Raw genomic sequence first — 24714 nt, 5'->3', positions numbered from 1 at the left:
GGCTCTGGTGGGCTGGAACAGGCACTGGTGTGCCGGGACAGGCTGTGGTGGGCTGTGGTGACCTGGGACGGGCTGTGGTGTGCTGTGGTGGGTTGTGGTGAGTTGAGACGGGCTATGGTGGGCTGTGGTGGGCCGGGACGGGCTGTGGTGGGCTGAAACGGGTGGTGGGCCGGGACGGTCTTTGGGGGGCCTAGACGGGCCGTGGTGGGCCGGGACGGGCCGTGGTGGGCTGTGGCGGTCTGGGACGGGCTATGGTCACTGGGACAGGCTGTGGGGGACTGTGGTGTGCTGGGACGGGCTGAGATGGGCTGGGACGAGCTGTGGTGGGCGGGGACAGGCTGTGGTGGTCGGGGACGGGCTGTGCCCGGTGGGGACGGGCTGTGGTGTGCTGGGACGGGCTGTCGTGTGCTGGGACGGGATGGGACGGGCTGTGGAGGGCCGGGATGGGCTGTGGTGGGCCGTGGTGGGCAGGGACGGGCCGTGGTGGGCTCTGGTGGGCCGTTTTGGGCCTGGATGGGAAGGGGTGGGCTGTGGTGGGCCGTGGTGGGATGTGGCAGGCTGTGGTGGGCTGGGACGGGCCGTGGTGGGCTGTGGTGGGCCGTGGCTCGCTGCGGTGGGCCGTGGTGGACTGGGACGTGCTGTGTTGGGCTGGGATGGGCTGGGACGTGCTGTGGTGTGCTGGGACGGGCTGTGGTGGCCTGGGACGGTCTGTGGTGGGCTGGGACAGGCTGTGACGGTCTGTGGTGGGCTGGGACAGTCTGTGGTGGGCTGGGACGGGCTGTGGTGCGCTGGGACGGGCTGTGGTTGGCTGGGACGGGCTGCTGTGGGCTGGGACGGGCTGGGACGGGCTGGGACAGGCTGGGATAGGCTGAGACAGGCTGTGGTGGCCTGGGACATTCCGTGGTGGGCTGTGGTGGGCTCTGGTGGGCTGGAACGAGCTGTGGTTGGGTTGGGACGGGCTGGGACGGGCTGTGGTGGGCTGGGACAAGCTGTGGTTTGCGGGGACGGGCAGCGGTGGGCGGGGACGGGCAGTGGTGGGCTGGGACGGGCCGTGGTGGGCTGTGGTGGGCTGGGACGGACCGTGGTGGGCTTTGGTGGGCTGAGACGGGCTGGGGCAGGCTGTGGTGGGCTGTTACGGGCTGTGGTGAGCTGGGACGGTCTGGAGCAAGCTGTGGTGCGCTGGGACAGGCTGTGGTAGGACAGGGACGGGCTGTGGTGGGCTATAGGGGGCTGGGACGGGCTTTGGTGGGCTGGGACGGGCCGTGGTGGGCTGGGATGGGCCGTGGTGGGCTGGGACGGGCCGTGGTGGGCTGCGACGGGCCGTGGTGGGCTGCGACGGGCCGTGGTGGGCTGGGACGGGCCGTGGTGGGCTGGGACGGGCCGTGGTGGGCTGGGACGAGCCGTGGTGGGCTGGGACAGGCTGTGGTGGGCCGTAGTGGGCTGTGGTGGGCTGGGACGGGCTGGGATGGGCTTGGACGGGCTCTGGTGGGCTTGGACGGGCTGTGGTGGGCTGGGACGGGCTGTGGTTGGCTGTGGTGTGCTGGGATGGGCTGGGACGGGCTGTGGTGGACTGTGACAGGCTGTGGTGGGCTGTGGTGGGCTGTGGTGGGCTGTGGTGGGCTGTGACGGGCTGTGGTGGGCCGGGACGGCCTGTGGTGGGCTGGGACGAGTTGTGGTGGGCCGGGACGGGCTGTGGTGGGCTGTGGTGGGTTATGGTGAGCTTAGACGGGCTGTGGTGGTCCGGGCTGTAGTGGGTTGTGGTGGGCTGGGACGGGCTGTTGTGGTCAGGGAAGGGCTGTAATGGGCTGGGACGGGCCGTGGTGGCCTGGGACGGGCTGTGGTGGCCTGGGATGGGCTGTGGTGGCCTGGGATGGGCTGTGGTGGGCTGGGACGGGATGTGGTGGGCAGTAGTGGGCTGTGGCTGGCCGTGGTGGGCTAGGACGGGCCGTGGTGGGCTGTGGTGGGCCGTGGTGGTCTGGGACGGGCTGTGGTGGGCTGTGGTGGGTTCTGGTGAGCTTGAGACGGGCTGTGGTGGGCTGGGACGGGCTGTGGTGGGCTGTAATGGGCAGGGACGGGCTGTGGTGGCTGGGACGGGCTGGTACGGGCTGTGGTGGGCTGGGATGGGCTGTCGTGGGCTGAGACGAGCCGTGGTGGGCTGGGATGGGCCGTGGTGAACGGTGGTGGGCTGTGGTGGGCAGTGGTGGGCTGGGACGGGCCGTGTTGGGCTGTGGTGGGATGTGGTGGGTTCTGGTGAGCTTGAGTCGGGCTGTGGTGGGCTGGGACGGGCTGGGATGGGTTCTGGTGGGCTGGGACGGGCTGTGGTGGGCGGGGACGGGCTATGGTGGGCTGGGACGGGCTGGGACGGGTTCTGGTGGGCTGGGACAGGCTGTGGTGGGCTGCGACGGGCTGGGACGGGCTGTGGTGGGCTGGGGCGGGCTGTGGTGGGTTGGGACGGGCTGTGGTGGGCTGGGACGGGCTGGGACGGGCCGTGGTGAGCTGGGACGGGCTGGGACGGGCCGTGGCTGGCTGGGACGGGCTGTGGCGGGCTGTGGTGGGCCGTGGTTGGCTGGGACGGGCTGTGGTGGGCTGGGATGGGCCGTGGCAAGCCGTGGTGGGCCGTGGTAAGCTGTGACGGGCCGTGGTTGGCTGGGACGGACTCTGGTGTGGTGGGACGGGCTGTGGTGGGCTGGGACGGGCTGCGGTGGGGTGTGGTGGGCTGGGACCGGCTGCGGTGAGCTGTGGTGGGCTGGGACCCCCTGCGGTGGGCTGTGGTGGGCTGGAATGGGCTGGGACAGGCTGTGGTGGGTGTGGTGGACTGGGACGCGCTGTGGTGAGCTGAGACGGGCTATGGTGGGCTGGGATTTGCTGGGACGGCTGGGACGGGCTGCGACGGGCTGGGACGGGCTGCGGTGGGCTGGGACGGGCTGCGGTGGGCTGGGACGGGCTGCGGAGGGCTAGGACGTGCTGCGGTGGGCTGGGACGGGCTGGGACGGGCTGGGACGGGCCGTGGTGAGCTGGGATGGGCCGTGGTGGGCTGGAACGGGCTGTGGTGGGCTGGGACGTGCCGTAGTCGGCCGGGACGGGCCATGGTGGGTTGTTATGGGCCGTGGTGGGCTGGGACGGGCTGTGGTGGGCTGTGGTGGACCGTGGTGGGCTGTGATGGGCTGTGGTAAGCTGGGACGGGATATGGTAAGTTGGGACGGGCTTTCGTGGGCTGGGACGGGCTGTCGTGGGCTGGGACGGCCTGGGACGGGCCGTGGTGACCAGGGACGGGCTCTGGTGGGTGGAGACGGGGTCTGGTGGTCTGGAACGGGCTGTGGTGGGCTGGGACGGGCTGTGGTTGGCTGCGGTGAGTAGGGACGGGCTGTGGTGGGCTGGGACAGGCTGTGGTGCGCCGTGGTGGGCTGGGACGGGCCGCGGTGGGCTGGGACGGGCCGTGGTGGGCTGGGACGGGCCGTGGTGGGCTGGGACGGGCTGTGGGGGGGCTCGGACGGGCTGTGGTGGGCTGCGGTGGGCTGGGGCAGGCTGTGGTGGGCGCGGACGGGCTGGGACGATCTGTGGTGTGCTGGGACGAGCTGTGGTGGGTTGTGGAGAGCTGAGATGGGCTGTGACTACCTGTGGTGGGCTGCGACGGGCTTTGGTGGTCTGGGACGGGCTGGGACGAGCTGGGACGGGCTGGGACGGGTTGTGGTGGGCTGGGACGGGCTGTGGTGGGCTGGGATGGCCTTGGACGGGCTGTGGTGGGCGGGGACGGGCTGTGGTGGGCTAGGACGGGTTGTGGTGTGCTGCGACGGGCTGTGGTGAGCTTTGGTAAGCTGGGACGGGCTGTGGTGGGCTAGGACGGGTTGTGGTGGGCTAGGACGGGTTGTGGTGGGCTGAGACGGGCTATGGTGGGCTGGGACGGGCTGTGGTGGGTTGTGGTGAGCTGGGACAGGCTGGGACGGGATCTGGTGGGCCGGGACGGGCTGTGGTAGGCTGAGACGGGCTCTGGTGGGCCGGGACGGGCTCTGGTGCACTGTGGTGGGCTGTGGTGGGTTGTGGTGAGCTAAGACGGGCTGTGGTATGCTGGGACGGGCTGTGGTGGCCTGTGATGGGCTCTGGTGGTCTGCGGCGGCCGTGGTAGGCTGGGACGGGCTGGGTCCGGCTGTGGTGGGCTGGGACGGGCTGTGGTGGGTTGTGGTGGGCTGGGACGAGCTCTGGTGGGCTGGGACGGGCTGTGGTGGGATCGGACTGGCTGGGACAGGCTGTGGTGGGCTGTGGTAAGCTGGGACGGGCTCTGGTGGGCTGAGACGGGCTGTGGTGTGCTGCGACGGGCTGTGGTGGGCTGTGGTGTGCTGGGACATGCTGTGGTGAACTGGGAAGGGCTCTGGTGGTCTGGAATGGGCTGCGGTGGGCTGGGACAGGCTGTGGTGGGCTGGGACAGGCTCTGGTGGGCCGGGACAGACTCTGGTGCGCTGTGGTGGGCTGTGGTGGGCTATGGTGCGCTGTGGTGGGTTGTCGTGAGCTAGAACGGGTTGTGGTTTGGCTGGGACGGGCTATAGTGGGCTGGGACGGGATTGTGGTGGGCTGGGACGGGCTGTCGTGGTCCGGGATCGGCTGTGGTGGGCTGGGATGGGCTGTGGTGTTCTGGGACGGGCTGTCGTGGTCCGGGATGGGCTGTGGTGTGCTGGGACGGGCTGTGGTGGGCTGGGACGCGCTGGGACGGGCTGGGTCGGGCTGTGGTGGGCTGGGACAGGCTATGGTGGGCGGGGAGGGGTTTTGTTGGGTGAGGACGGGCTGTGGTGGGCGGGGACGGGCTTTGGTGGGCTGGGACGGGCTCTAGTGGTCTGGAACGGGCTGTACTGGGCTGGGACGGGCTGGGACGTGTTGGGACGGGCTGAGGTGGGCTGTGGTGGGCCGGGACGGGCCGTGGTGGGCTGGGATGGGCTGTGGTGGGCTGGGATGGGCTGTGGTGGCCTGGGACGGGCTGTGGTGGAGTGTGGTGGGCTGGGACGGGCTATCGTGGGCTGGAACGGGCTGTGGTGGGCCGGGATGGGCCGTGGTTGGTCAGGATGGACCGTGGTGGGCCGTGGTGGGCCGGGACGGGCCCTGGTGGGTGGGGACGGGCCGTGGTGGGTCGTGGTGGGCTGGGACAGGCTGTTATGGGTCGGAACGTGCTGTGGTGGGCCGGGACGGGCTCTGGTGGGCTGGAACAGGCACTGGTGTGCCGGGACAGGCTGTGGTGGGCTGTGGTGACCTGGGACGGGCTGTGGTGTGCTGTGGTGGGTTGTGGTGAGTTGAGACGGGCTATGGTGGGCTGTGGTGGGCCGGGACGGGCTGTGGTGGGCTGAAACGGGTGGTGGGCCGGGACGGTCTTTGGGGGGCCTAGACGGGCCGTGGTGGGCCGGGACGGGCCGTGGTGGGCTGTGGCGGTCTGGGACGGGCTATGGTCACTGGGACAGGCTGTGGGGGACTGTGGTGTGCTGGGACGGGCTGAGATGGGCTGGGACGAGCTGTGGTGGGCGGGGACAGGCTGTGGTGGTCGGGGACGGGCTGTGCCCGGTGGGGACGGGCTGTGGTGTGCTGGGACGGGCTGTCGTGTGCTGGGACGGGATGGGACGGGCTGTGGAGGGCCGGGATGGGCTGTGGTGGGCCGTGGTGGGCAGGGACGGGCCGTGGTGGGCTCTGGTGGGCCGTTTTGGGCCTGGATGGGAAGGGGTGGGCTGTGGTGGGCCGTGGTGGGATGTGGCAGGCTGTGGTGGGCTGGGACGGGCCGTGGTGGGCTGTGGTGGGCCGTGGCTCGCTGCGGTGGGCCGTGGTGGACTGGGACGTGCTGTGTTGGGCTGGGATGGGCTGGGACGTGCTGTGGTGTGCTGGGACGGGCTGTGGTGGCCTGGGACGGTCTGTGGTGGGCTGGGACAGGCTGTGACGGTCTGTGGTGGGCTGGGACAGTCTGTGGTGGGCTGGGACGGGCTGTGGTGCGCTGGGACGGGCTGTGGTTGGCTGGGACGGGCTGCTGTGGGCTGGGACGGGCTGGGACGGGCTGGGACAGGCTGGGATAGGCTGAGACAGGCTGTGGTGGCCTGGGACATTCCGTGGTGGGCTGTGGTGGGCTCTGGTGGGCTGGAACGAGCTGTGGTTGGGTTGGGACGGGCTGGGACGGGCTGTGGTGGGCTGGGACAAGCTGTGGTTTGCGGGGACGGGCAGTGGTGGGCGGGGACGGGCAGTGGTGGGCGGAGACGGGCTGTGGTGGGCGGAGACGGCCTGGGACGGTCTGTGGTGGGCTGGGACATTCTGTGGTGGGCTGGGACGGGCTGGGAGGAGCAGGGACGGGGTGTGGTGGGCTGGGACGGGCTGTGGTGGGCTGCGACATTCTGTGACGGGCTGTGGTGGGCCGGGACGGGCTGTGTTGGGCCGGGGCGGGCTGTGACATTCTGTGGTGGGCTGGGACGGGCTGGGACGGGCTGTGGTGGGCTGGGACGGGCTGTGTTGTGCAGGAACGGGCTGTGGCTGGCGGTGACAGGCTGTGGTGGGCTGGGAGAGGCTGCGAAGGGCTGTGGTGTGCGGTGACGGTCTGTAGTGAGCTGGGACAGGCTGGGAAGGGCTGTGGTGGGCTGTGGTGGGCTGGAACGGTTTGTGGTGATCTGGCACGGGCTGTGATGGCCTGGGACGGGCTGGGACATGCTGGGACGGTCTGTGGTGGACTGGGACGGTCTGTGGTTTGGTGGGACGGGCTGGGACGGGCTGGGACGGGCTGTGGTGGTCTGGGACGGGCTGGGACGGGCTGGGATGGGCTGTGGTGGGCTGGGACGGGCTGTGGTGGGCGGGGACGCGCTGTGGTGGTCTGGAACGGTCTGTGGTGGGCTGGGACGGTCTGTGGTGGGCTGGGACGGGCCGTCGTGGGCTGGGACGGTCTGTGGTTGGCTGGGACGGGTTGTGGAGGACTGGGACGAACTGTGGTGGTCTGTGGTGGGCTGTGGTGGACCGTGGTGGGCTGTGATGGGCTGTGGTAAGCTGGGACGGGATGTGGTAAGCTGGGACGCGCTTTCGTGGGCTCGGACGGGTTGTCGTGGGCTGGGACGGGCTGGGACGGGCCGTGGTGAGCTTGGACGGGCCGTGGTCAGCTGGGACAGCCCGTGGCGGGCTGGGACAGGCTGTGGTGAGCTGGGACGGGCTGTGGTGGGCCGGGACGGGCCGTGGTGGGCCGGGACGGGCCGTGGCGGGCTGGGACGAACTGTGGTGGGCTGGGATGAACTGTGGTGGGCTGTGGTGGGCTGGGACGGGCTGTGGTGATCTGGGACGGGCTGTGGTAGGCTGGGACAAACTGTGGCGGGCTGGGACGGGCCATGGCGGTTTGGGACGGGCTGTGGTGGGCTGGGACGGGCTGTGTTTGGCTGAGACGGGCTGTGGTGGTCTGGGACAGGCCGTGGTGGGCTGGGCTGGGCCGTGGCAAGCCGTGGTGGGCCGTGGTAAGCTGTGATGGGCCGTGGTGGGCTGGGTCGGACTGTGGTGTGATGGGACGGGCTGTGGTGGGCTGGGACGGGCTGTGGTGGGCTGGGACGGGCTTTCGTGGGCTGGGACAGACTGGGGTGGGCTGGGACGGTCCGTGGTGGGCCGGGATGGGCCGTGGCGGGCCGGGCCGGGCCGTGGCGGGCTGGGACGGTCTGTGGTGGGCTGGGACGGGCTGCGGTGGGCTGCGACGGGCTGGGACGGGCTGTGGTGTGCTGGGACGGGCTGTGCTGGTCTGTGGTGGGCTTGGACGGGCGGGGACGGGCTGTGGTGGGCTGGGACGGGCTGGGATGGGCTGGCACGGGCTGGGACAGGCTGTGTTGGGCTAGGGACGGGCTGTGGTGTGCTGGGACGGGCTGTGGTTCGCTGGGACGGGCCATGGTAATCCGGGACGGGCTCTGGTAGGCCGGGACGGGCTGTAGTGGGCTGTGGTGAGTTGGGACGGGCTGTGGTCGACTGTGGTGGGCTGGGACGGGCTGCGGTGGGCTGGGACGGGATGTGGTGGACAGGGACGGGCTGTGGTGGGTGGGGACGTGCTGTGGTGGGCTTGGACGGGCTGGGACGGGCTGGGACGGTCTGTAGTGGGCTGTGGTGGGCTGGCACGGTCTGGGACGGGATGTGATGAGCTGAGACGGGCTGTGGGCTGGGACGGGCCGGGACGGGCCGTGGTGGGCTGTGGTGGGTTGGGACTGGCTGTGGTGGGCTGTGGTGGGCTGGGACCGTCTGTGGTGGGCTGGGATGAACTGTGGTGGGCTGTGGTGGGCTGGGACGGGCTGTGGTAGGCTGGGACAAACTGTGGCGGGCTGGGACGGGCCGTGGCGGGCTGGGACGGGCCGTGGTGGGCAGTGACGGGCTGTGGCGGGCTGGGACGGGCCGTGGTGGGCTGGGACGGGCTGTGGTGGGCTGGGCTGGGCCGTGGCAAGCCATGGTGGGCCGTGGTAAGCTGTGATGGGTCGTGGTGGGCTGGGTCGGACTGTGGTGTGATGGGACGGGCTGTGGTGGGCTGGGACGTGCTCTGGTGGGCTGGGACGGGCTGTGGTGGGCTGGGACAGGCTGGGGTGGGCTGGGACGGGCCGTGGTGGGCCGGGACGGGCTATGGCAGGCTGGGACGGGCCGTGGTGGGCTGGGACAGGCCATGGTGTGCTGGGACAGGCTGTGGTGGGCTGTGGTGGACCGTGGTGGGCTGTGATGGGCTGTGGTAAGCTGGGACGGGATGTTGTAAGCTGGGACGGGCTGGGACGGGCTATGGTGGGCTGGGACGGGCTGTGGTGGGCTTGGATGGGCTGTGGTGGGCCGTGGTGGGCTGTGGTAGGCCATGGTGGGCTGGGACAGGCTGTGGTGGGCTGTGGTGGACCGTGGTGGGCTGTGATGGGCTGTGGTAAGCTGGGACGGGATGTGGTAAGCTGGGACGGGCTGGGACGGGCTATGGTGGGCTGGGACGGGCTGTGGTGGGCTTGGATGGGCTGTGGTGGGCCGTGGTGGGCTGTGGTGGGCCGTGGTGGGCCGTTTTGAGCCGGTATGGGAAGGGATGGGCTGTGGTGGGCCGTGGTGGGCTGGGACAGGTCATGGTGGGCTGGGACAGGTCATGGAGGGCTGAGATGGCCCGTGGTGAACTGTGGTGGGCTGTAGTGGGCCGTGGTGGGCTGGGACGGGCTGTGGTGGGGTGGGACGGGCTGGGACAGGCTCTGGTGGGCTGTGGTGGGCTGGGACGGGCTGTGGTGGGCTGGGACGGGCTGTGGTGTGCTGTGGTGGTCTGGGACGGGCTGGGACGGGCTGTGGTGGGTTCTGCTGCGCTTGAGAAGGGCTGTGGTGGGCTGGGACGGGCTGTGGTGGGCTGGGACGGGCTGTGCTGGGCTGTGGTGGGCTATGGTGGGCGGGGACGGTCTGTGGTGGTCTGGAATGGTCTGTGGTGGGCTGGGACGGTCTGTGGTGGGCTGGGACGGGCTGTGCAGGCTGCGACGGGCTGGGACGGGCTGGGACGGGCTGTGGTGTTCTGGGACGGGCTGTGGTAAGCGGTAACGGTCTGTGGTGGGCTGGGACTGGCTCTGGTTAGCTGGAACGGGCTGGGATGAGCTGGGATTGGCTGGGACGGGCTGGGATGGGCTGTGGTGGGCGGGGACGGGCTGTGGTGGGCCGTGGTGGGCGGGGACGGGTCGTGGTGAATTGTGGTGCGCCGTGGTTGGCCGTTTTGGGCCGGGATGGGAAGGGGTGGGCTGTGGTGGGCCGTGGTGGGCTGGGACAGGTCGTGGTGGGCTGGGACGGGCCGTGGTGGACTGGGACGGGCTGTGGTGGAGCGTGGTGGGCTGGGACGGGCCGTGGTGAACTGTGGTGGGCTGTGGTGGGCTGTTTTAGGCCGGTATGGGAAGGGATGGTCTATGTTGGGCCGTGGTGGGCTGGGACAGGTCATGGTGGGCTGAGACGGCCGGTGGTGAACTGTGGTGGGCTGTGGTGGGCCGTGGTGGGCTGGGACAGGCCGTGGTGGGCTTCGACGGGCTGTGGTGGTCTGGGGCAGGCTGTGGTGGGCTGTGGTGGGTTCTTGTGAGCTTGAGATGGGCTGTGGTGGACTGGGAAGGGCAGTGGTGGGCGGGGACGCGCTCTGGTGGTCTGGAACGGGCTGTGGTGGGCCGGGACGGGCTGTGGTGGGCCGGGACGGGCCGTGGTGGGCTGGGACGGGCCGTGGTGGGCTGGGGCGGGCCGGGACAGGCTGGGACGGGCTGTGGTGGGCAGGCATGGGCTGTGGTGGACTGGGATGGTCTGTGGTGGGCTGTGGTGGGCTTTGGTAAGCTGTAACGGGCTGTGGTGGGCGGGGACGGGCTGTGGTCGACGGGGACGGGCTGTGGTGGGCTGGAACGGGCTGTGGTGATCTGGGATGGGCTGTGGTAAGCTGTAACGGTCGGTGGTGGGCTGGGACTGGCTGTGGTTAGCTGGGATGAGCTGGGATTGGCTGGGACGGGCTGGGATGGGCTGTGGTGGGCTGGGACGGGCTGTGGTGGGCCGTGGTGGGCGGGGACGGGCCGTGGTGAATTGTGGTGCGCATTGGTTTGCCATTTTGGGCCGGGATGGGAAGGGGTGGGCTGTGGTGGGCCGTGGTGGGCTGGGACGGGCTGTGGTGGGCTGGGACGGGCTGTGTTAAACTGGGACGGGTTGGGACGGGCTGGGACAGGCTGGGACGAGCTATTGTGGAATGGGACTGGCTGTGGTTGGCTGGGACTGGCTGTGGTGGGCTGGGACGGGCTGGGACGAGCTGGGACTGGATGGGACGGGCTGGGATGGGCTGTGGTGGGCTGGGACGGGCTGTGGTGGGCCGTGGTGGGCGGGGACGGGCTGTGGTGAACCGTGGTGGGACGTGTTGGGCCGTTTTGGGCCGGGATGGGAAGGGGTGGGCTGTGGTGGGCCGTGGTGGGCTGGGACGGGCCGTGGTGGGCTGTGGTGGGCCGTGGTTCGCTGTGGTGGGCCGTGGTGGGCTGGGACGGGCCGTGGTTATCTGTGGTGGGCCGTGGTGGTCTGGTACGGGCTATGGTGGGCTGTGGTGGGTTCTGGTGAGCTTGAGACGGGCTGTGGTGGGCTGGGACTGGCTGGGACGAGCTCTGGTGGTCTGGGACAGACTGTGGTGGGCTCGGACGGGCTGGGACGGGCTGTGGTGGGCCGTGGTGGGCTGGGACGGGCCGTAGTGAGCTGGGACAGGCTGTGGTGGGCTGGAACGGGCTGTGGTGAGCTGGGACGGGCTGTGGTGGGCGGGGACGGGCTGTGGTGTGCTGGGACGGGCTGTGCTGGTCTGTGGTGGGCTGGGACGGGCGGGGACGGGCTGTGGTGGGCTGGGACGGGCTGTGGTGTGCTGGGACGGGCTGTGGTGTGCTGGGACGGGCTGTGGTGGGCGGGGACGGGCTGTGGTGTGCTGGGACGAGCTGTGGTGGGCAGGGATGGGCTGTGTTGGGCGGGGACGGGCTGTGGTGGGCGGGGACGGGCTGTGGTGTGCGGGGACGGGCTGTGGTGTGCTGGGACGGGGTGGGACGGGCTGTGGTGGGCGGAGACTGGCTGTGGTGGACTGGGACGGGCTGTGGTGGGCGGGGACGGGCTGTGGTGGGCGGGGACGGGCTGGGACGGGCTGTGGTGGGCTGGAACGGGCTGTGGTGAATGGGACGGGCTGTGGTAAGCTGTAACGGGCTGTGTTGGGCTGGGACTGGAAGTGCTTAGCTGAGACGGGCTGGGATGAGCTGGGATTGGCTGGGACGGGCTGGGAAGGGCTGTGGTGGGCTGGGACGGGCTGTGGTGGGCCGTGGTGGGCGGGGACGGGCCGTGGTGAATTGTGGTGCGCCGTGGTGGGCCGTTTTCGGCCGGGATGGGAAGGGGTGAGCTGTGGTGGCCCGTGGTTGGCTGTGACAGGTCGTGGTTGGGCTGGGACGGGCCGTGGTGGGCTGGGGCGGACCGTGGAGGGCTGTGCCGGGCTGGAACAAGCTGTGGCGAGCTGGGACGGGCTGTGGTAAGCTGGGACGGGCTGTGGTGGGCTGGGACGGGCTGTGGTAAACTGGAACGGGTTGGGACGGGCTGGGACAGGCTGGGACGGGCTATTGTGGAATGGGACTGGCTGTGGTCGACGGGGACTGGCTGTGGTATGCTGGGACGGGCTGGGACGAGCTGGGACTGGACGGGACGGGCTGGGATGGGCTGTGGTGGGCTGGGACGGGCTGTGGTGGGCCGTGGTGGGCAGGGACGGGCCGTGGTGAACCGTGGTGGGCCGTGTTGGGCCGTTTTGGGCCGGGATGGGAAGGGGTGGGCTGTGGTGGGCCGTGGTGGGCTGGGACAGGTCGTGGTGGGCTGGGACGGGCTGTGGTGGGCGGGGACGGGCCGTGGTGGGCTGGGACGGGCCGTGGTGGGCTGGGACGGGTCCTGGTGGGCTGGGACGGGCTGTGGCAAGCTGGGACGGGCCGTGGTGGACTGGGACAGGCCGTGGTGGGCTGTGGTGGGCTGGGACGGGCTGTGGTGGGCGGGGATGGTCTGTGGTGGGGCGTGGTGGGCTGGGACGGGCCGTGGTGAACCGTGGTGGGCTGTGGTGGGCCGTGGTGGGCCGTTTTGAGCCGGTATGGGAAGGGATGGGCTGTGGTGGGCCGTGGTGGGCTGGGACAGGTCATGGTGGTCTGAGATGGCCTGTGGTGAACTGTGGTGGGCTGTGGTGGGCCGTGGTGGGCTGGGATGTGCCGTGGTGGGCTGTGGTGGGCCGTTTTGAGCCGGTATGGGAAGGGATGGGCTGTGTTGGGCCGTGGTGGGCTGGGACAGGTCATGGTGGTCTGAGATGGCCCGTGGTGGGCTGGGATGGGCTGTGGTGGGCCGTGGTGGGCTGGGATGGGCCGTGGTGGGCCGTGGTGGTCTGGACAGGCTGTGGTGGGCTGTGGTGGGTTCTGGTGAGCATAAGACGGGCTGTGCTGGGCTGGGACGGGCTCTGGTGGGCTGGGACGGGCTGGGACAGGCTGTGGTGGGCTGGGACGGGCTGGGACGGGCTGTGGTGTGCTGGGACGGGCTGTGGTGGGCTGGGCCGTGCTGGGACGGGCTGTGGTGTGCTGGGACAGGCTGTGGTGGGCTGGGACGGGCTGTGGTGGGCTGGGCCGTGCTGGGACGAGCTGTGGTGTGCTGGGACGGGCTGTGGTGGGCTGGGACGGCCTGTGTAGGGCTGGGAGGGGCTGTGGGGGGCTGGGACGGGCTAGAACGGCTATGGTGGGCTGGGACGGGCTGTGGTGGGCTTGGATGGGCTGTGCTGTGCTGGAACGGTCTGGGACGAGTTGTGGTGAGTGTGGTGGGCTGGGACGGGCTGGGACGGACTGTGTTTGGCTGGGACGGGCTGTGGTGGGCGGTGGTGGGCTGGGACAGGCTGTGGTGAGCTGAGATGGGCTGTGGTGGGCTGTGTCGGGCTGGTACGAGCTGTGACGGGGTGGGACGGGCTGTGTTGTCTGCGGTAGGCTGTGGTGTGCTGTAGTGGCCTGTAATGGGCTGGGTGGGGCTGTGGTGGGCTGGGACGGGCTGTAGTGGGCTGGGTCGGGCTGTGGTGGGTGGGGACAGACTGTGTTGGGCTGGGACGGGCTGTGTTGGGCTGGGACGGGCTGTGTTAGGCTGGGATGGGCTGTGGAGTATTGGGACGGGCTATGGAGAGCTGTCTTGGGCTGGGACGGTCTGTGGTGGGCTGGGACGGGCTGGCACAGGCTGTGGTGGGCTGTGGTGGGTTCTGCTGAGCTTGAGACGGGCTGTGGTGGGCTGGGACGGGCTGAGACGAGTTCTGGTGGTCTGGAACGAGCTGGGACGTGCTGTGGTGGCCTGGGACGGGCTGTGGTGGGCGGGGACGGGCTGTGGTCGTCTGGAATGGTGTGTGGTGGGCTGGGACGGTCTGTAGTGGGCTTGGACGCGCTGCGGCAGGCTGCGACGGGCTGGGACGGGCTGTGGTGGTCTGTGGTGGGCGGGGACGGGCTGTGGTGGGCTGGGACGGGCTGTGGTGGGCTGGAACAGGCTGTGGTGGGTTGGGACAGGCTGGGACATGCTGGGACGGTGTGTGGTGGACTGTGATGGTCTGTGGTGTGCTGGGGCGGGCTGTGGTGGGCAGGGATGGGCTGTGGTGGGGCGTGGTGGGCTGGGACGGGCCGTGGTGAACCGTGGTGGGCTGTGGTGGGCCGTGGTGAGCCGTTTTGAGCCGGTATGGGAAGGGATGGGCTGTGGTGGGCCGTGGTGGGCTGGGACAGGTCATGGTGGTCTGAGATGGCCCGTGGTGAACTGTGGTGGGCTGTGGTGGGCCGTGGTGGGCTGGGATGGGCCGTGGTGGGCTGTGGTGGGCCGTGGTGGTCTGGGACAGGCTGTGGTGGGCTGTGGTGGGTTCTGGTGAGCTTGAGACGGGCTGGGACGGGCTGGGACGGGCTGTGGTGGGCTGGGACGGGCTGGGACGGGCTGTGGTGTGCTGGGACGAGCTGTGGTGGGCTGGGACGGGCTGTGGTGGGCTTGGACGGGCTGTGGTGGGCTTGGACGGGCTGTGGTGTGCTGGGACGGGCTGTGGTGTGCTGGGACGGGCTGTGGTGTGCTGGGACGGGCTGTGGTGTGCTGGGACGGGCTGTGGTGGGCTGGGCCATGCTGGGACGGGCCGTAGTGGGCTGGGACGGGCCGTGGTGGGCTGGGACGGGCCGTGGTGGGCTGGGACGGGCCGTGGTGGGCTGGGGCGGGCCGGGACGGGCTGGGACGGGCTATGGTGGGCAGGCATGGGCTGTGGTGGACTGGGATGGTCTGTGGTGGGCTGTGGTGGGCTTTGGTAAGCTGTAACGGGCTGTGGTGGGCGGGGACGGGCTGTGGTCGACGGGGACGGGCTGTGGTGGGCTGTGGTGATCTGGGATGGGCTGTGGTAAGCTGTAACGGTCGGTGGTGGGCTGGGACTGGCTGTGGTTAGCTGGGATGAGCTGGGATTGGCTGGGACGGGCTGGGATGGGCTGTGGTGGGCTGGGACGGGCTGTGGTGGGCCGTGGTGGGCGGGGACGGGCCATGGTGAATTGTGGTGCGCATTGGTTGGCCATTTTGGGCCGGGATGGGAAGGGGTGGGCTGTGGTGGGCCGTGGTGGGCTGGGACGGGCTGTGGTGGGCTGGGACGGGCTGTGTTAAACTGGGACGGGTTGGGACGGGCTGGGACAGGCTGGGACGGGCTATTGTGGAATGGGACTGGCTGTGGTTGGTTGGGACTGGCTGTGGTGGGCTGGGACGGGCTGGGACGAGCTGGGACTGGATGGGACGGGCTGGGATGGGCTGTGGTGGGCTGGGACGGGCTGTGGTGGGCCGTGGTGGGCGGGGGACGGGCTGTGGTGAACCGTGGTGGGACGTGTTGGGCCGTTTTGGGCCGGGATGGGAAGGGGTGGGCTGTGGTGGGCCGTGGTGGGCTGGGACGGGCCGTGGTGGGCTGGGACGGGCCGTGGTGGGCTGTGGTGGGCCGTGGTTCGCTGTGGTGGGCCGTGGTGGGCTGGGACGGGCCGTGGTTATCTGTGGTGGGCCGTGGTGGTCTGGTACGGGCTATGGTGGGCTGTGGTGGGTTCTGGTGAGCTTGAGACGGGCTGTGGTGGGCTGGGACTGGCTGGGACGAGCTCTGGTGGTCTGGGACAGACTGTGGTGGGCTCGGAAGGGCTGGGACGGGCTGTGGTGGGCCGTGGTGGGCTGGGACGGGCCGTAGTGAGCTGGGACGGGCTGTGGTGGGCTGGAACGGGCTGTGGTGAGCTGGGACGGGCTGTGGTGGGGCGTGGTTGGCTGGGACGGGCCATGGTGAACTGTGGTGGGCTGTGGTGGGCCGTGGTGGACCGTTTTGGGCCGGTATGGGAAGGGATGGTCTATGTTGGGCCGTGGTGGGCTGGGACAGGTCATGGTGGTCTGAGACGGCCGGTGGTGAACTGTGGTGGGCTGTGGTGGGCTGTGGTGGGCCGTGGTGGGCTGGGACAGGCCGTGGTGGGCTGTGGTGGGCCGTGGTGGTCTGGGACAGGCTGTGGTGGGCTTTGGTGGGTTCTTGTGAGCTTGAGAAGGGCTGTGGTGGGCTGGGACGGGCTGGGACGGGCTCTGGTGGTCTGGAACGAGCTGTGATGGGCTGCAATGGGCTGTGGTGGGCTGGGACAAGCTGTGGTGGGCTGGGACGGGCTCTGGTGGGCTGTGGTGGGCTGGGACGGGCTGTGGTGGGCTGGGACGGGCTGTGGTGTGCTGGGATGGGCTGTGGTGAGCTTTGGTGGTCCGTGGTTCGCTGTGGTCGGCTGTGGTGGGCTGGGACGGGCCATGGTGGGCTGTGGTGGGCCGTGGTGGTCTCGGACAGGCTGTGGTGGGCTGTGGTGGGTTCTGGTGAGCTTGAGACGGGCTGTGGTGGGCTGGGACGGGCTCTGGTGGTCTGGAACAGGCTGGGACGGGCTGTGGTGGGCTGTGGTTGGCTGGCACGGGCTGTGGTGTGCTGGGACGGGCTGTGGTGGGCTGGGACGGGCTGTGGTGGGCTGGGACGAGCTGGGACGGGCTGGGACGGGCTGTGGTGGGCTGGGATGGGCTGTGGTGGGCTGGGACGGGCTGGTACGTGCTGTGGTGTGCTCGGACGGGCTGTGGTGTGCTGGGACGGGCTGTGGTGGGCTGTGGTGGTCTGGGACGGGCTGGGACGGGCTGTGGTGGGCTGTGGTGGGTTCTGCTGACCTTGAGACGGGCTGTGGTGGGCTGGGACGGGCTGAGACGAGTTCTGGTTCTCTGGAACGAGATCGGACGTGCTGTGATGGGCTGGGACGGGCTGTGGTGGGCTGGGACGGTCTGTGGTGGGCGGGCATGGGCTATGGTGGGCGGGGACGGGATGTGGTGGTCTGGAATGGTCTGTGGTGGGCTGGGACGGGCTGCGGCAGGCTGCGTCGGGCTGGGACGGGCTATGCTGGTCTGTGGTGGGCTGTGGTGGGCCGGGACGGGCTGTGGTGGGCTGGGACGGGCTGTGGTGGGCTAGGGACGGGTTGTGGTGTGCTGGGACGGGCTGTGGTGGGCTGGGACGGGCTGTGGTGGTCTGGAACAGGCTGTGGTGGGTTGGGACAGGCTGGGACATGCTGGGACGGTGTGTGGTGGACTGGGATGGTCTGTGGTGGGGCTCTGGTGGGCTGGGACGGACCGTGGTGGGCTGTGGTGGGCCGTGGTGGTCTGGGACAGGCTGTGGTGGGCTTTGGTGGGTTCTGGTGAGCTTGAGATGGGCTGTGGTGGGCTAGGAAGGGCTGGGACGGGCTCTGGTGGTCTGGAACGGGCTGTGGTGGGCCAGGACAGGCTGTGGTGGGCGGGGATGAACTGTGGTGGGCGGGGATGGGCTGTGGTGGGCGGAGACGGGTTGTGGTGGGCTGGGACGGTCTATGGTGGGCTGTGATGGGCTGTGGTGGGCTGTGGTGTGCTGGGACGGGCTTTGGAGGGCCGTGGTGGGCTGGGACGGGCCGTGGTGGGCTGGGACGTCCTGGGATGGACTGGCACGGGCTGTGGTGGGCTGGAACGGGCTGTGGTGAGCTGGAACGGGCTGTGGTGGGGCGTGGTGGGCTGGGACGGGCCGTGGTGAACCGTGGTGGGCTGTGGTGGGCCGTGGTGGGCCGTTTTGGTCCGGTATGGGAAGGGATGGGCTGTGGTGGGCCGTGGTGGGCTGGGACAGGTCATGGTGGGCTGAGACGGCCGGTGGTGAACTGTGGTGGGCCGTGGTGGGCTGTGGTGGGCCGTGGTTGTCTGGGACAGGCCGTGGTGGGCTGTGGTGGGCTGTGGTGGTCTGGGATGGGCTGTGGTGGGCTGGGACGGGCTGTGGTGGGCTGGGACGGGCTGTGGTGAGCTGGGACGGGCTCTGGTGGGCTGTGGTGGGCTGGGACGGGCTGTGGTTGCCTGGTACGGGCTGTGGTGTGATGGGACAGGCTGTGGTGGGCTGGGACGAGCTGTCGTGTGCTGGGACGGGCTGTGGTCGACGGGGACGGGCGGGGACGGGCTGTGGTGGGCGGGGACGGGCTGTGGTGGGCTGTGGCGGGCTGGAACGGGCTGTGGCAAGCTGGGACGGGCTGTGGTGGACTGGGACGGGCTGTGGTCGACAGGGACGGGCGGGGACGGGCTGTGGTGGGCTGGGACGGGCTGTGGTGAGCTTTCGTGGGCCGTGGTTCGCTGTGGTCGGCCGTGGTGGGCTGGGACAGGCCATGGTGGGCTGTGGTGGGCCGTGGTGGTCTGGGACAGGCTGTGGTGGGCTGTGGTGGGTTCTGGTGAGCTTGAGACGGGCTGTGGGTGGGCTGGGACGGGCTGGGATGGGCTCTGGTGGTCTGGAACAGGCTGGGACGAACTGGGACGGGCTGTGGTGGGCTGGGATGGGCTGGCACGGGCTGTGGTGTGCTGGGATGGGCTGCGGTGGGCTGGGACGGGCTGTGGTGGGCTGGGACGGGCTGTGGTGTGCTGGGACGGGCTAGTGGTGTGCTGGGACGGGCTGTGGTGGGCTGTGACGGGCTGGGACGGGCTGTGTTGTGCTGGGACGGGCTGTGGTGTGCTGGGACGGGCTGTGGTGGGCTGTGGTGGTCTGGGACGAGCTGGGACAGGCTGTGGTGGGCTGTGGTGGGTTCTGCTGAGCTTGAGACGGGCTGTGGTGGGCTGGGACGGGCTGAGACGAGTTCTGGTTGTCTGGAACGAGCTGGGACGGGCTGTGGTGGGCTGGGACGGGCTGCGGCAGGCTGTGACGGGCTGTGGTGGGCTGGGACATTCTATGGTGGGCTGGGACGGGCTGTGACTGGCTGTGGTGGGCCGGGACAGGCTGTGGTGGGCCGGGACGGGCTGTGGTGGGCCGGGGCGGGCTGTGGTGGGCTGGGACGGGCTGGGACGGGCTGTGGTGGGCTGTGGTGGGCCGTGGTGGGCTGTGGTGGGCCGTGGTTGTCTGGGACAGGCCGTGGTGGGCTGTGGTGGGCTTGTGGTGGTCTGGGACGGGCTGTGGTGGGCTGGGACGGGCTGTGGTGGGCTGGGACGGGCTGTGGTGAGCTGGGACGGGCTCTGGTGGGCTGTGGTGGGCTGGGACGGGCTGTGGTTGCCTGGTACGGGCTGTGGTGTGATGGGACAGGCTGTGGTGGGCTGGGACGAGCTGTCGTGTGCTGGGACGGGCTGTGGTCGACGGGGACGGGCTGGGACCGGCCGTGGTGGGCTGGGACGGGCCGTGGTGGGATGGGACAGGCTGTGGTGGGCTGTGGTGGACTGGGAAGGGCCGTGGTGGGCCGTGGTGTGCTCTGGTGGGCCATGGTGGACCGTGGTTGGCCGTGGTGGGCCGGGACAGGCCGTGGTTAGCCGTGGTGGGCTGAAACAGGCTGGGACGGGCTCTGGTGGGCTGGGACGGGATGTGGTGGGCTGGGACGGGCTGTGGTGGGCAGGGACGGGTTGTGGTGGGCGGGGATGGGCTATGGTGGGCGGGGACGGGCTGTTGTGGGCTGGGATGGGCTGGGACGGGCTGTGGTGGGCTAGGATGGGCTGTGGTGTGCTGTGGTGGGCTGGGACGGGCTGTGGAGGGCTGGGATGGGCTGTGGTGGGCTGGGACGGGCTGTGTTGTGCGGGGACGGGCTGTGGCTAGTGGTGACGGGCTGTGGTGGGCTGGGAGAGGCTGGGAAGGGCTGTGGTGTGCGGTGACGGTTGTAGTGAGCTGGGACAGGCTGGGAAGGGCTGTGGTGGGCTGTGGTGGGCTGGAACGGGCTGTGATGGGCTGGGAACGGGCTGTGATGGGCTGGGACGGGCTGGGACATGCTGGGACGGTCTTTGGTGGACTGGGACGGTCTGTGGTGTGCTGGGACGCGCTGTGGTGGGCTGGGACGGGCTGCGATGGGCTGGGACGGGCTGGGACGTGCTGTGGTGTGCTGGGACGGGCTGGGACGGGCTGTGGTGGGCTGGGGCGGGCTGTGGTGGGCTGGGACGGGCTGGGATAGGCTGAGACAGGCTGTGGTAGCCTGGGACATTCTATGGTGGGCTGGGACGGGCTCTGGTGGTCTGGAACGGGCTGTGGTGGGGCCGGGACGGGCTGTGGTGGGCCGGGACGGGCTGTGGTGGGCGGGGAGGAACTGTGGTGGGCGGAGGCGGGTTGTGGTGGGCGGAAACGGGTTGTGGTGGGCTGGGACGGGCTGTGGTGGGCTGGGACGGGCTGTGGTGGGCTGGGACATTCTGTGGTGGGCTGGGACGGGCTGTGACGGGCTGTGGTGGGCCAGGACGGGCTGTGGTGGGCCGGGGCGGGCTGTGGTGGGCTGGGACGGGCTGTGGTGGGCAGGGATGGGCTGGGACGGGCTCTGGTGGGCTGTGGTGTGTGATGGGATGGGCTGTGGTGTGTTATGACGGGCTGTGGTGTGCTGGGACGGGCTGTGGTGTGCTGGGACGAACTGTGGTGGGCTGGGACGGGCTGGGACGGGCTGGGACAAGCTGTAGTGTGCTGGGACGGGCTGCGGTGGGCCGGGGCGGTCTGCGGTTGGCTGGGACGGTCTGTGGTGGGCTGGGACGGGCTATGGTGGGCGGGGACGGGCTGTGGTGGGTGGGGACGGACTGTGGTGGTCTGGAACGGTCTGTGGTGGCCTGGGACGGTCTTGGGTGGGCTGGGACGGGCTGTGGTGGGCTGGGACGGTCTGCGGAGGGCTGGGACGGTCTGCGGTGGGCTGGGACGGTCTGTGGTGGGCTGGGACGGGCTATGGTGGGCGGGGACGGGCTGTGGTGGGTGGGGACGGATTGTGGTGGTCTGGAACGGTCTGTGGTGGCCTGGGACGGTCTTGGGTGGGCTGGGACGGGCTGTGGTGGGCTGGGACGGGCTGCGGCGGGCTGCGACGGGCTGGGACGGGCTGGGACGGGCTGTGGTGTGCTGGGACAGGCTGTGCTTGTCTGTGGTGGGCTGGGACGGGCGGGGGACGGGCTGTGGTGGGCTGGGATGGGCTGGGACGGGCTGGCACGGGCTGTGGTGTTCTGGAACAGGCTGTGGTGGGTTGGGACAGGCTGGGACATGCTGGGACGGTGTGTGGTGGACTGGGATGGTCTGTGGTGTGCTGGGACGGGCTGTGGTGGGCAGGGACGGGCTGTTTTGGGGCGTGGTGGGCTGGGACGGGCCGTGGTGAACCGTGGTGGGCCGTTTTGAGCCGGTATGGGAAGGGATGGGCTGTGGTGGGCCGTGGTGGGCTGGGACAGGTCATGGTGGTCTGAGATGGCCCGTGGTGAACTGTGGTGGGCCGTGGTGGGCCGTGGTGGGCTGAGATGGGCCGTGGTGGGCCGTGGTGGTCTGGGACAGGCGGTGACGGGCTGTGGTGGGTTCTGGTGAGCTTGAGACGGGCTGTGGTGGGCTCGGACGGGCTCTGGTGGGCTGGGACTAGCTGGGACGGGCTGGGACGGGCTGGGACGGTCTGTGGTGGGCTGGGACGGGCGGGGACGGGCTGTGGTGGGCTGAGGTGGGCTGGGACGGGCTGGCACGGGCTGTGGTGTTCTGGAACAGGCTGTGGTGGGTTGGGACAGGCTGGGACATGCTGGGACGGTGTGTGGTGGACTGGGATGGTCTGTGGTGTGCTGGGACGGGCTGTGGTGGGCAGGGACGGGCTGTGGTGGGGCGTGGTGGGCTGGGACGGGCCGTGGTGAACCGTGGTGGGCCGTTTTGAGCCGGTATGGGAAGGGATGGGCTGTGGTGGGCCGTGGTGGGCTGGGACAGGTCATGGTGGTCTGAGATGGCCCGTGGTGAACTGTGGTGGGCCGTGGTGGGCCGTGGTGGGCTGAGATGGGCCGTGGTGGGCCGTGGTGGTCTGGGACAGGCGGTGACGGGCTGTGGTGGGTTCTGGTGAGCTTGAGACGGGCTGTGGTGGGCTCGGACGGGCTCTGGTGGGCTGGGACGGGCTGGGACGGGCTGGGACGGTCTGTGGTGGGCTGGGACGGGCGGGGACGGGCTGTGGTGGGCTGGGACGGGCTGTGGTGGGCTAGAGACGGACTGTGGTTGGCTAGGGACGGGCTGTGGTGTGCTGGGACGGGCTGTGGTGGTCTGGAACAGGCTGTGGTGGGTTGGGACAGGCTGGGACATGCTGGGACGGTGTGCGGTGGACTGGGATGGTCTGTGGTGGGGCGTGGTGGGCTGGGACGGGCCGTGGTGAACCGTGGTGGGCTGTGGTGGGCCGTGGTGGGCCGTTTTGAGCCGGTATGGGAAGGGATGGGCTGTGGTGGGCCGTGGTGGGCTGGGACAGGTCATGGTGGCCTGAGATGGCCCGTGGTGAACTGTGGTGGGCCGTGGTGGTCTGTGGTGGGCCGTGGTGGTCTGGGACAGGCTGTGGTGGGCTTTGGTGGGTTCTGGTGAGCTTGAGATGGGCTGTGGTGGGCTAGGAAGGGCTGGGATGGGCTCTGGTGGTCTGGAACGGGCTGTGGTGGGCCAGGACAGGCTGTGGTGGGCGGGGATGAACTGTGGTGGGCGGGGATGGGCTGTGGTGGGCGGAGACGGGTTGTGGTGGGCTGGGACGGTCTGTGGTGGGCTGTGGTGGGCCGTGGTGGGCTGGGACATTCTGTGGTGGGCTGGGACATTCTGTGGTGGGCTGGGACGGGCTGTAACTGGCTGTGGTGGGCCGGGACGGGCTGTGGTGGGCCGGGACGGGCTGTGGTGGGCCGGGGCGGGCTGGGACATTCTGTGGTGGGCTGGGACATTCTGTGGTGGGCTGGGACGGGCTGTAACTGGCTGTGGTGGGCCGGGACGGGCTGTGGTGGGCCGGGATGGGCTGTGGTGGGCCGTGGCGGGCTGGGACGGGCTGTGGTTGGCCGGGACGGGCTGTGGTGGGCCGGGACGGGCTGTGGTGGGCCGTGGCAGGATGGGACGGGCTGTGGTGTGCTGGGACGGGCTGTGGTGTGCTGGGACGGGCTGATGTGTGCTGGGACGGGCTGGGACGGGCTGTGGTGGGCTGGGACGGGCTGTGGTGGGCTGGGACAGGCTGGGATAGGCTGAGACAGGCTGTGGTGGCCTGGGACATTCTGTGGTGGGCTGGGACGGGCTCTGGTGGTCTGGAACGGGCTGTGGTGGGCCGGGACAGGCTGTGATGGGCGGGGATGAACTGTGGTGGGCGGGGATGGGCTGTGGTGGGCGGAGACGGGCTGTGGTGGGTGGAGACGGGCTGTGGTGGGCTGGCACGGGCTGTGGTGGGCTGTGAGAGGCTGTGGTGGCCTGGGACGTGCTGTGGTGGGCTGGGACGGGCTGTGGTGGGCTGTGGTGGGTTCTGAAGGGCTGTGGTGGGCTGTGGTGGGTTGGGACACGCTGTTGTGGGTAGGGACGGGTTGTGGTGGGCTGTGGTGTGTTGTGACGGGTTGGCACGGGCTGGGACAGGCCGTGGTGTGCTGGGATGGGCTGCGGTGGGCTGTGGTGGGCTGTGGTGGGCTGGGACGGGCTGTGGTGGGTTGGGACGGGCTGGGACGGGCTGGGACGGGCAGTGGTGGGCTGGGACGGGCAGTGGTGTGCTGGGACGGGCTGTGGTGGGCTGGGACGGTCTGTGGTGGGCTGGGACGGTCTGGTGTGGGCTGTGGTAAGCTGGGACGGGCTGTGGTGGGCTGGGACGGGCTGGGACGGGCTGGGACGGGCCGTGGTGGGCTGGGACGGGCTGTGGTGGGCTGGGACGGGCTGGGAAGGGCTGTGGTGGGTTGTGGTGAGCTGGGGCGACCTCTGGTGGGCTGGGACGGGCTGTGACGGGCTGTGGTGGGCTGTGGTAAGCTGGGACGGGCTCAGGTGGGTTGGGACGGGCTGTGGTGCGCTGTGGTTGGCGGGGACGGGCTTTGGTGGGTTAGTGGTGGGCTGGGACGACCTCTTGTGGTCTGGGACGGGCTGTGGTGGGCTGTGGTGAGCTGGGACGGGCTCTGGTGGGTTGGCACGAGGCGTGGTGGGCTGTGGTGGGCTGGGACGGGCTGTGGTGGGCTGGGACGGGCTCTGGTGGTCTGGGACATACTTTGGTGGGCTGGGACGGGCTGGGACGGGCTGTGGTGCTCTGTGGTGGGCTGGGACGTGCCGTGGTGGACCGTGGTGGGCTTGGATGGGCCGTGGTGGGCTTGGATGGGCCGTGGTGGGCTGTGGTCGGCCGTGGTGGGCTGTGGTCGGCCGTGGTGGGCTGTGGTGGGCTGTGGTCGGTTGTGGTGGGCTGGGACGGGCTGTGGTGGGCTGAGATGGGATGTGGTGGTCTGGGACAGGCTGTAATGGGCTGGGATGGGCTGTGGTGCGCCTTGGTGGGCTGTGTTGGGCCCGGATGGGCCGTGGTGGGCTGTGGTGGGCCGTGGTGGGCTGGGACGGGCTGTGGTGGGCTGGGACGGGCCGTGGTTGGCTGGGACGGGCTGTGGTGGGCTGTGGTTGGTTATGGTGGGCTGGGAAGAGCTGTGGTGGTCTGGGACAAGCTGTGGTGGGCTGTGGTGGGCTGGGACGGGCTGTGGTGGGCTGGGACGGGCCGTGGTGGGCTGGGACGGGCCGTGGTGGGCTGGGACGGGCTGTGGTCGACGGGGACTGGCTGTGGTGAGCTGGGACGGGCTGGGACGGGCTGTGGTTGGCTGGGACGAGCTGGGACGGGCTGTGATGGGCTGGGACGAGCTGGGACGGGCTGGCACAGGCTGTGGTGTGCTGGTACGGTCTGACACTGGCTGGGACGGGCTGTGGTGGGCTGGGACGGGCTGTGGTGGGCTGGGACGGGCTGTGGTGGCCTGGGAAGAGCTGTTTTGGGTTGAGGCGGGTTTTGGTGGGCTGGGACAAGCTGTGGTGGGCTGTGGTGG

The sequence above is a fragment of the Falco biarmicus genome, unplaced genomic scaffold, assembly GCF_023638135.1.
Source record: "Falco biarmicus isolate bFalBia1 unplaced genomic scaffold, bFalBia1.pri scaffold_29, whole genome shotgun sequence".
NCBI lineage: Eukaryota > Metazoa > Chordata > Aves > Falconiformes > Falconidae > Falco > Falco biarmicus.
The sequence above is the reverse complement of the archived record's forward strand: the minus strand, read 5'-3'. Positions refer to the sequence as shown.